The 12,210-nt window shown below is 41.9% G+C and overlaps 1 non-coding gene across 1 annotated transcript; it reads left to right on the forward strand.

Moving 5' to 3' along the window:
• Positions 1–4,718: 4,718 nt before the first annotated feature.
• LOC131257234 (small nucleolar RNA R71) lies at positions 4,719–4,824 on the forward strand. Its single transcript, XR_009177246.1, has one exon. It is a non-coding gene; the product is annotated as a small nucleolar RNA R71 (small nucleolar RNA).
• The last annotated feature ends 7,386 nt before the right edge of the window (positions 4,825–12,210 follow it).

A 12,210-nucleotide genomic window follows, 5' to 3' on the forward strand; every position in this document is an offset into this window, starting at 1 on the left:
CGTTACACATGACACCACCTCCAAGTGCACCACATCTACAAAGCACATGCAAATGCGGTGCATGGATATGATTACCAAGTTGTTATTAGTCCTTTTCATACAGCAGGATTGGGAAGCTAAAGTACATTCCTCATATCACCATCTAAACAGTGATCTATTCTAGGGTCGTCAATCCTAGGCATCTCATACGATCATATGGTTTTAGGTCGTTGCAAAGGGCTCGTCACCAATCAATGCACGCCTTTCATACCTTCGTTACTACACCAAGGCTCGTCACCTCAATGCGGTATTCAGGCATGCTCGAGGTCACTACAAAGGGCTCGTCACCAATCAATGTAGGCCGACAGCACGAATATAGTGTCCCATACCACCATAATCGGCTCACGAGTTCAGTTGCTCACTGGTCACTACGGGGAGGCCGTCACCCCAGCGTAGGCCGACAGCTCGACCACGGTGTCACATACCACCATGTCCGGCTCATGAGTCTTTGCGGATCAAGGTACCATGGTTAATACGATTGCATTGGTAAGTTCGGTACCCTAGATTCAAGCAGTAGCGTCCATACATGGTGAACATACATCGGATAATCGGGTTACTTAACGAACTCGACTAGCACGAGCGCACGTTGGGTTGAACGACATAGAGTGCGCAAACACTCCGCGTGGCCAAACCACTGCCGACAACTCTAATACGACTCGGGTTCGTCTAATACGTCCTACATGGCGAAAGCAATCTCAGCCACAATCCTTAAGGCAGATTACCGATTTCCTGGACTATTCATAGTCCCAAACACATTACACGACGACAGATATTCGCATTAAATGTAGAACAGTAATGGAACAACTTCAATCATGTGGTACTCAAGCATTTGAAAAATATCAACTCAACATAAATGAAAGCATAAGCAATGCTTGAAATTAAATAACAAGGAATGTAACTGACATGGAGGAAATCATACACATCAATAGGAGTGTTGAGAATCACTTCTCAACGCCCACAAATAGTGTAATAAGTTACACTTTAGATCATTCAGGCATTTCTACAAACACTTAGAATACATAGTTCAACATACATGACGTATGTTGAAATACACACATTTGGACAATTCCTTTTACCAAGGAGTTGTCATACACACATCTAGCATACATACATGACAAATAATCATGGCAAACACATGTGCATATTTTATACGTATACGGTACTTATACATACACATAGAATATACAAATCTCAATATAACACATGCATATCAGGAATGCAACATAAACACAACATTTGGCATGTGAAATCTCATCCATAACAAGAATAAATCATTAACTGGGATTGAAAGCCTTGAAAACCATAACCTATATACTTAAAGTCCGCACCTTAAGCGAAAAAAGAACACCGAACTGATTTCAGACGAGATGTCTTCGTCAATGGCGACAGATTACCCTAAAACAAGGATAGGAATGAGATACAACAACACCAAGACTAATCTAAGCTCTAACACAGATTAGGGTTAGGTTAACTTACCCAAAGATGAACTCAGAATCGTCAGAATAATGATTCAAAGTAAAGGTTCAAGGATGTAGAAGAACAGGAAAGAATCCAAGATGATTCACCAACTTCTCTCTCACTATCTCTCTCTTTTCCACTCTCTCTCCAAGCTAGGATTAGAGAAATTCGTATGGAAAAGAGAGCTAGGGTTTAAGGACTATAAATAGGCCTCAAATTGATGAAAATAACCCCAGGGCCAAGGTATACTTAAGGTATAACCAAAACCTGACTCTCGCGATCCAACGAAGCACTTCTGGTGGGCCTATAACCACAAAAGGTCGGACTTAAGTTCCTCAACCATGGATCTAGGTCAAGCTGAGTTTTCATACCGACCGGCTCTTCAGATTAGCCGTGGCGGACCACACTCAATTCAATGGTCACAGAATCCTGATCAGGTCCACAAGCACAAGGACATGCCTGAGCCACCTTCTCTGATCAGAGGGTAAAATTGAGTCAGAATTCAACGGTCAGATTGCTTAAAATCATCGCGCAAGCGACACGACTCAGATTTCATAAAAGCTTAATAAATTTCCAACCGTTCTCACACTCTTCACTCCGAACTCAATCAAATCGACCCAGAACATCACATGGACTTGATTTTTGAGGTGATGGTCAAGCCCAACATGGTGACCGCAACAGCCTAAGATCATCGCTATCGAACTTCCGACGCGCGGTTCAGGTCCGATCCAGAACTTCCAAAAATTCTCCAGAACAACTGGATTTAGCGATAGATCTCAGATTTCAGAGTAACATAGCGCTAACTAATCTACAAGTTTTGAGTCATGCAGATCTAATTTAAAGTGATTGATGCGAATTTCACAAGCAATCGAGTATAGCGCTAATTATCCCAAAAACAACTACTTAGGGAAAGATAAGCACAAAATTTTCCAGGGTCATTACACAAAATCATCTAGAGGTTATAGGGTTATTTTGGGTCAAGGGTTAGGGTCACCAAGGCCACCTATTTACATGTTCTTGCCGCCTTGATGCTTCTGTTTTGCTTGTGTCTTCGGTCTTTGCTTTCTAAAGGCTCAACCGACTTTATGACATAACGACTCACATGATTGACAAACTAGGGTGTAAAAATGAGTGCACTAACACTTTACACAATAGAAGTGTAGGGCCCACCATGAGGTGTCAAAGAGGCTTACATGCAATATAGTTATGTACTTAGAAAATTTTTAGCAAATAAAAAAGTGTATAAGAAAGGAAATAGATACAATGGCAAGTGGGGCCCACATGCTAGTGAAGCATAGACAAGACACAATTAATGCACATGGTTGTCCAGATTGGATGCATTAATAAAAGACATAAATCACAAGTGGGTCCTACTCCCAAGTGGGTCCCAGTCTCAAGTGGGTCCATAATAAGAGGATGAACATCATAAACAACATACATACAACATACACATTAAGTAGCACATGAGCCGTGTTGATCAAATTTCTATGATCAGGTTCTCTATTGGAAAATCTGATCCAACGGATGGTTTTGGAATATATATTTAGGCTAAAAATAGATTTTTAGCCATAAAGGGTCTTGGATCCATCTAGACCACACATAACAATTTAAGTTTTACCCTTATAGAAGCATTCGTCGGTCCAGAATTTTCTAAATTCTATCAATAAAGACTTTGACCATAGAGATCATATATATGCTAACTAACTAACTAAACCAAGTAAATTAAGAAAAAAAATCTCTAATAAATCTGCCCAATGGAATCACGGATATGGCCCATAAAATGTGTGGCCACAATAAGCCCCATATATATTTTCGTACGAGACCAAGATCTTAGTCACCCAAACTCCGATTGAGGCGTATTATACACTATTAGAAAGCTAATTCAATTTTCTACGAATTCAATAGATCATATGTTTCTATTAGGGTCCATTAAAGTGATAAAAAATGGGTTCATTTTTGGCAAATCAGGACCACTTGTGCGTTGTTGGACAATAGCCCAGTAAAATTGATGCCACGGGATATTGGAATATCATATAGCCACAAAATTTGGTCCAAATTTAACACATAGTGTGGTACATAGTATCGCCAAGTTTCACTTCATATCTTATTGTGATTTATTTTATACAATTTTTACAAGTTGTTGTCCAGATAGAAAAGGGGGATTGCATGTGAAAGGTGTGGATATAACATACATCTTGGTGTAGCATACTGACTTGGGCAACCTTGCTAACCACCATTGTCAGCCATACATGCAGATAGGGGCCCCACACTAATGGACCCCACATATATTAACAAAATACAAAACGAAGAAAGAAAGAGGAGGAAGAGGAGGGGGTGTAGACTCACCTCAAATAGATGAACGACTGGATGATGATGAGTGGTCTAGGTTTGATGGCGGGCCACACCTTAGCCCCATTCTCTCTCTCTCTCTCTCTCATTTTTAAAATTTTTCTACATGTAGCAAAAGTATAAGTGTAAGAGAGCCCATACTCATGCATTAGATGAATGTGTAGGATGAGGTGGCCATGGGCCATGATTAGTTTCTAAGTCATGAGAAGATTGCTAATGATAGATTTTTAAAGTAGAACCCATTTTTGTCTCATAGTGCATTATCTCATATGTGCTAGCTTTTCATTTTTTTTTTTTTTTATGTAATGCTTGTCCTATCTTGTGATAATTCATATATTGTAGAAAGTGGGCTTTAGGCTCACGTGGGCTCAAGTCCAATAGGCCCATCACAATAAAGGTTGCTTGTGTTACAAGATACGAAATTTGAGTTATGGATTCAACAGGTCATATCTCACTAACGAAGCGTTGGATCGATGCGCATTTTTCACAATTGCAACCGTAGGGACGACATGGTCGACATGAGAGGGGTTTTGAAGGATCCGACATAAAACACTTAGGTGGGGTTGTTGGTTACACAAGGGTGCTCCATATAATCAATCGATAGTGCATATTAGGGCACACATGTGCTTGGGCCATGTTTCTAAGGACTGGGGTCCCACATATATACTCCTCTTTCTTTTGACAGTTCCTTAAGTTTACTAGCTTGGTTAGATGTGTCCCATGATTGGCCATTTTCAGCTAGCATGTCAAGATAATCCCAGGCATCTTATGGATCCTTGCTCATAAATTCGCTATTACACATCATCTCTATGAATTGGTATACGTTTGAGCTCAATCCTTCATAGAAAAAGCAAATCACCCACCAAATCTCATATCCATGGTGTGGGCAAGCAAGAAGTAAGTCCTTGAACCATTCTTGACACTGAAAAAAGTTTCATCTCTTTTTTGGGATAAGTTCATAATGTCATGCCTGAGAGAGTTGGTTTTATGAGTTGGTAAGAACTTTTAAAGGAAATCCTGGGTCATTTCGGCCCATATGCTAATAGATCTTAGCCTTACGGAGTGAACTCATGCTTTGACCTTCTCTTTAATAGAGAATAGATATAACTTTAGTCTAATCACACCAGGAGGAATGTTGTTAAAGTGTATAGTTGCGACAATCTCTTTAAACTCTTTTATGTGCAAGTATGGACTTTCTGAATTAAGTCCATGGAATTTAGGGAGTAATTGGATCACCATTGGTTTAAAGTCCACGTTTCCTACATTGGTTGGGAAAATCATGTAGGAAGGTGTACTTGTTCTTGCCGATTGTAAATAATCACATAAGGTTCAAACCAGTTATAAGTCCCGTATCCTAGACCGTAACGTTCCGTAGGTTCCCGCGATCTTTCCAGTCCAATTCTGGCAACCTTCAACCCTTAACCAGTATTTGCGCGTGACCTCGATTCACACGCCGTCAACCCGAGTCGACTCAACTTATGACTAGTACCTTAGCGACCGCGTCGTTGCCGCGGTTCCGATGCCATGACTCGTGCACCAATCCGATACTCTGGCCAGGAGATGTGGGCCAGCATTCGGTGTAAGGAAAACATCGCGGGTGTGAATTCTGAGAGAATCTCTACAATATGTCACATCAATCAATCCCATCATGTCAAGTACATGTCAAGTACACATCACCTTTTTACCCATTCCCAAGCAACCCCAAAGTCAAAAAGTTCTTACATATGCCTATACTTTTCTTACACCAAGCAACCCCGAAGTCAAAAAGCTTCTTACACATCCATCACCCACCACATCCATCACCCATCTCTCACTTTCTCTCTTTACGAACCTCTCTCTCTCATTTCCGAACTCACTTTCCCAAGCAAGAGAGGAAACCCACGTATGAGCTTCCCAAGCTCTCATGGAGAAACTCTAGTGTGGCCCACTTCCTACCCTCTCATCTTCCATCTCCACCATTAAAACTTCATCAACTTTCATTGAAATCGAAGCCTAGACGACTACCTTCCCATCAGACCAAAAAGGAGTGGACGGTGGGTGATCTTGGACCTACATTTTCCCTTTTTATCCTGTATTTGTTTTGTGATTTAAGGGCCCATATCTATAGGGACCCACCTTGATGTATATTTTGTACCAAAGAGGGGCCCATAGTGGCGGGGCCCCTCCATCACCTCCGTTATCTCCGATCTCTCTTCTCTCTTCTCAGTTTTCCTCTTTCAATGATCATGGCCACCTATGATGTGTGTATCTTGCCCATGCCATCCAAAATGGTGTGGCCCACTTTGATCATACCTTGATAACCAACGGGGTCCATCTGTTTTATTCAGGCCATCCAGTGGGCCTGGATGTTGAGCAAACACAATATCAGGCTGATCCAAAGTAGGTGGGCCATGTGGGACCCACCTTGATGAGGCGTACATTCACACCGTCCGACCAGGGGCGCTGGAAGAATAGACTGACGGTGGAGGTGGCTAACAGTAAAGTGTTAACTGACAGTAGGGCATACTCACCTGTTGCATCTATTATAAATAAATTAATATATAATATAATATATTATATCATTATATAGAGGGTAGCCCATTACATGGGACCCATCCTAGCCGTCCATCCATCCTAACGGCGGGGCCACCTTGAGGATGCGTTGCATCCACCGTCCAACCCATGGACGGTGGATCCCAACCATGATGTATGTGTTTTACACATGCCGTCCATCTATTTTGATGATGGGACCCACTGCCACCTTGACATCAGCAGTTATGTGAGTCCCACGTGCGATCAAGACCATCCAGATGGTGGGACCCAGGCCCATAGCTCAAATGGTAAGCTGAGTGAATGATACCTCGTTCCAACGCTGAGGTCATGGCATTAATGGCCTAGGGAGGGTAGCTAACAGGGAAGTGTGGACTGACATGGGGTGTGGATTGACGGTGGAATCCATGGGACCCATCCACGTTGTCCCTCCCTTTTGATGGGCCACGCCATCATGTATGGGTTTTATCCAAACCAAGGACGGTGGAACCCACCCCAAGTGTGGGGCCCTCCTTGATCCTCGTGACTGTCCAGGCCGTGGTGGCCTGGACGTTACTGTTTTATATAATATAATATATTTAGTATATATTATATATTTTACATTATATATAGGTATTATATATTATATCATATATATGAGATGGTGGGCCCTGCGTGGGACCCACCTCTCCCTTTAAATGCTTAAAAGCTGCACAACAGCAGCTAGATATTAAATATATGCTTAAAAGCTGCACAACAACAGCTAGATATTATACATATATTATATATTTTATATGTATGTTAAGCTACAACAGCCATATTATGTATATATTACATATAATATATGTGGTGTCATGCCGTTCAACCATTTGTGAACCACCATGATGGCTGTTCGGGTGGTGGGACCCACCATGATGCATGTGTTGTATGTAACAGTCCAACCATATTACGATATCATTTTCATGGCATGAGTAAAAGGTTGGGTTAGATTTAAAGTTCTAGTGGACCCTATGTAATGACCCGAAAAATTTCGTGCAAAGACCCGAGTACTACCTCAAATTCTTTAGAAGTTAATTGTGGGTTAACTAGCGCTAAACTCGATTGCCTGTGAAATTAGCACCAATCACTTTAAATTTGATCTGCAAGACCCAAAACCTGTAGAATCGTTAGCGCTATGTTACCCTGAAATCTAGGATTCAACATTAAATCCAGTTGCTCTCGGGAGTACTTAGAAACTTTGTATCGGACCTGAACCGCGCGTCGAAAGTCCGATAGCGATGATCTTAGACAATTATGATCACCTTGTTGGGCTTGACAATCAACTCAAAGATCAAGTCCAGATGATGTCCTGAGACGATTTGCTTGAGTTCGGAGTGAGGAGTGTGAGAAAGGTGAAATTATTTAGAAATTAATTATGAATTTATGAAATCTGAGTCGTGTTGCTTGCGCGCCAATTTTAAGCATTCTGACCGTTGGATTTTGACCCAAATTTACCCTCAGATCAGGGAAGATGGCCCACACATGTCAAAGTGCTTGTGGCCCTGATTGAGTTTCGGTGACCGTTGAACTGAAATGGGTCCACCAGGAGCGATCTGGAAACCCGATCGAACTGAAAATTTAACTCGCTTAAGATCCATTATTAGTGAGCTTAAGTCCGACTGCACTCAGAAAAAGGACCTCCAGAAATGCTCTTTTGGATCGAAATAGACCCGATTTGGTTATAACCTGAGTATACCTTGGCCCTGGGGCTATTTTCATCAAGTTTAGGCCTATATAAAGACCTTAAAACCCTGACTCTCAACTCCATACGAAATTTCCAAACCCTAGCTAAGAGAGAGAGGAAAAGAGAGAGAAAGTGAGAGAGAAGTTGGTGAACCATCTAGATACTCTTTCCAGTTAATCGGCGTACTTTATCCATTGTATCTGAATCGTTATTCTGATGATTCTAATCTCATTCTTGGGTAAGTTAATCAAACCCTAGCCTATTTTAGAACTTAGAACAGTCTAAGTGTTGTTGTAGCTAACTTAATTATGCCTTAGGTTGTCTAATCGCCGTTGATGAAGGTTTATCGTCTAAATCAGATCTGTTGCGCACTTTCTGGTGTAAGGTGCGGACTATATTCGTATAGGTTATGGTTTTCAAGGCTTTCAAAGCCGGTTGATGAATTATTATTGTTGTCGGTGAAATTTCACATGCCAAATGTGTTGTTTATATTGTGTTCCTGATATATATGAACTATATTGAGATTTGTGTATTCCATGTATAGGTAGAAAGTATTGTATATGTATGAAATACGAGCATGTGTTTGCCATGATAAATTGTCGTGCGTTCATGCTAGTTGTACATGTATCAACTCCTTGGCGAAAGGAATTGTCCAAGTGTGTTATCACCAACATATGTCATGTATGTTGGAATATGTAGTCTAAGTGTTTGTAGAAATGTTTGAATGATTAAGGGTGTAATATATTACTCTATTTATGGGCGTTAAGGAGAGATTCTCAACTAGCTTATTGATGTGTATAATTTCCTACATGTAATTTACATTCTTTGTTTGTTTAAATTCAAGCACTACTTAGGTGTGAATTTATGTTAAGTTGAAATCCATCAAATGCTCACATGCTTGTATGATTGGAATTGTTGTTCCTTTACTGTTCTAAATTGCTCATATGGATATCTGTTATAATTGAAGGTGTTTGGGACTATGAAATAGTCCAGGACATCGGTAACGAGATTGAGTTCGTGGCTAAAATTGTTTTTGCCACATAGGACGTGTTTGGCGAACCCGAGTCGTATTAGGGTTGTCGGCAGTGGTTTGGCCACATGAAGTGTTCGTGCACTTCATGTCGTTCAACTCAATGTGCGCTCGTGCTAGTCGAGCTCGTCAAGTAACCCAAACGTCCTGGTAGATGTTCACCATGTATGGACACTACTATTTGAATCTAGGGTACCAAACTTACCAATGCAATCTCGTTAACCATTGTACCGTAATTCGTTAAGACTCATGAGCAGGGCATGGTGGTATGGGACACCGTAGTCGAGCTGTCGACCTACGCTGGGGTGACAAGCCCCCCCGTAGTGACCAGTGAGCAAACCAGACTCGTGAGCTGATTATGGTGGTATGGGACACTATATTCGTGCTGTCGGCCTACATTGATTGGTGATGAGCCCTTTGTAGTGCCCTCGAGCATATCTTGTTACTGCATTGAGGTGACGAGCCTTAGTGTAGTAACTAAGGTATGACTAGGCATGCATTGATTGGTGACGAGCCCTTTGCAGTGACCTAGAACCATATGATCGTATGAGATTGTCTAGGACTGACGACCCTAGAATGGATTACTGTTTGGGAATAGATATGAGGAAGGTACCTTAGCTTCCCAATCCTGCTGTATGAAAAGGAGTAATAATAACTTGGTAATCATATGCATGCACCGCATTGCATGTGCCTTGGTATCGTGGAGCACTGCGGGAGGTTGTCATGCGTACCGTAAGATGAAGACGCTGAGGGAGTGCAGGCGAGAGCATGCATCATTACTACATACATCCTTGCATTAACAAGAGTAATTAGGACATATTTGATTGTATTGCTTTATCATTACTGCTTGATTGAATTGATAACATGTTAACTTTTACTGTATAGTTCCACTGAGTTGATCACTCACTCCCACGTTCTGGGGTGGTGTTTCGACACCAACCAGACTCTGTCTTAGATGCATATGATGATGCGACCCCCGAGGCAGAGCAGGAGTTCGAGGATGATGAGGAGGCGTTCTCCTTTATGCAATTCTCAGGCGGGTTCATGTGAGCCGTGTCCTGATCTATGGGGATTCAGGGTTGATGTTGTAATGGGTTACTTCATTTTGATACTTATCTTTTGAGACAAACACTTGTAATTATGACCTGGCAGAGCATACATATCATAGGGACTTACACATATACACATGTATTTCTTTAGTCTTCCGCTTGCGTCTTTCACCTATCCCTGGATTATGTTTGCAGTTTTGGCTTAATCTACTTCATGTGTTATGCACTAATACAGACAACATACATTCATCATTACATATGTTGCATAAGTGATGTTTTGAAACTCGGGAGCTGAGTTGTGCTCGACCCCCGAATTTCAGGGCGTTACACCCTACCATTTAAATAGTGGACCGTGACATCCACCATTCAACTTCTAAGGGCAACAGTAGTTTCCAATTTAGTTGATAATTGTTTTCATTTCATCTATCTCTATGTTAACTTATGAATAGGTCGGATCTTAAAAATATATGAGGGTGGGCTGATTTGATATACATTTGGCCCATTTGACTCGGCCCATTTAAATCGGCCCATTTGACTAGGCTCGATGTGATGTACTTGGGGCCCGGTTGGTTAGGCTGATGTGTTATACGAGGCCCGTTGTTGAGGCTCACCTTGATATATATGAGGCCCATATGATTAGGCCCATCTTGATGTAGTTATGGTCCATCCATTGAGGCCCACCTGATATACATAAGGCCCATGTTATGCGGCCCATTTGTTGTATCTAAGGCCCATGGGTCGAGGCCCAATTGGATGTACATAAGTCCATTACAATGTGTGACTCTACCATGGTTTGTGTAAGGATGTTTATGACGGTTGTGCCTTGGGAGCAATGTTGGTTTGACATCCACATTATAAGAATAATGTTGGTTAAATGTCTGCATTATAATTCTCCTTAGGGCTTATTGTTAGGCCTATACTTGTAGGTCGTCTAGGCCCATCTTCGTTATGAACAATGTCCATCACCATATAACATGTTTGGTATAGTTCTATGATTCATGATCATACGCATCATATGTATGCTTGATATGAGAAGTGACTGATCATAGCATATGCCATTGGGCAAATTATTGAGGGGCTCCCAGATAGGCGGTGTTGCCCTGCATGAGCGCACGATGTGCGCAGGATTGTTGTATGGCTGGATAGTGTGATTCATGCATTCGCATTATGTGATATGGTTACTATACGCCTTAGCGACATCAGGGCCGTAGCCTCCATAGACGTATCGTGGTTAGCAGAATTGGATATCAAAAATCTTATTCTACATAGGGTGCTATAGATATTCCTGGGTGAAAGTCCCTAAACCCTTATGGTACCAGAAGGTTGCTCCAAAGTCTAGACCGAGTGGGTGCATGAGCGCCGAGTGTCGATTACCAGAAGGTCGCGCTTTCCACTGTGTCGAGGTCGGTTGGAAGGAGGTGCGGCCTTACCCACCCGAGAGGAGGGGGCAAAGCTAGGTTGAGTTTGACTAGCTTGAGGAATGGGTCCGCTATCGACCAGCCGAGCCCGATATTGGCAAGCGGATAATGAGGTCTCTTCCACTCCCCTTATTACGCGTGATGGGGCGGCAATCTAGTTTGGAGTGTACTAGACCCCGGTGGTATTTCAGAGTTAAGTTGTATTGATATGTGGACTCAGATGAAGAGTTATATGCTTGATTGCATCTCGCATCGCATGGCCTTGGTATGACCGACATCATTCATGTCTTGCATCACATAGCCTTTGTACGGCTTATGGTATTCATAGATTCATCAGCATGTTCCGCATTACTCTGAAACTGCATAATTGTATTACTACCTTGCGCACACACTTTCACCACCCTCTAAGCTTTCTATAACCTTATGCATGACTGTTGCGTGCAGGTGACGTTGGATCGCAGCAGCACTGAGGCAGGAGCACATATCAGATCAGTGTGGAGCTTTTGTCCATTATCATTGTAATTCCCTTTATGCTCATTGTACTTATAAAGTTTTTGATCATAGTGGAAATGTGATGGAGTTTTTGGTTGTTGTTTGTGGGTTATGCATTTGGTTATGCTTATTACGAACTAAACT

This window comes from Magnolia sinica, chromosome 9 (assembly GCF_029962835.1).
Source record: "Magnolia sinica isolate HGM2019 chromosome 9, MsV1, whole genome shotgun sequence".
NCBI classification, from domain to species: domain Eukaryota; kingdom Viridiplantae; phylum Streptophyta; class Magnoliopsida; order Magnoliales; family Magnoliaceae; genus Magnolia; species Magnolia sinica.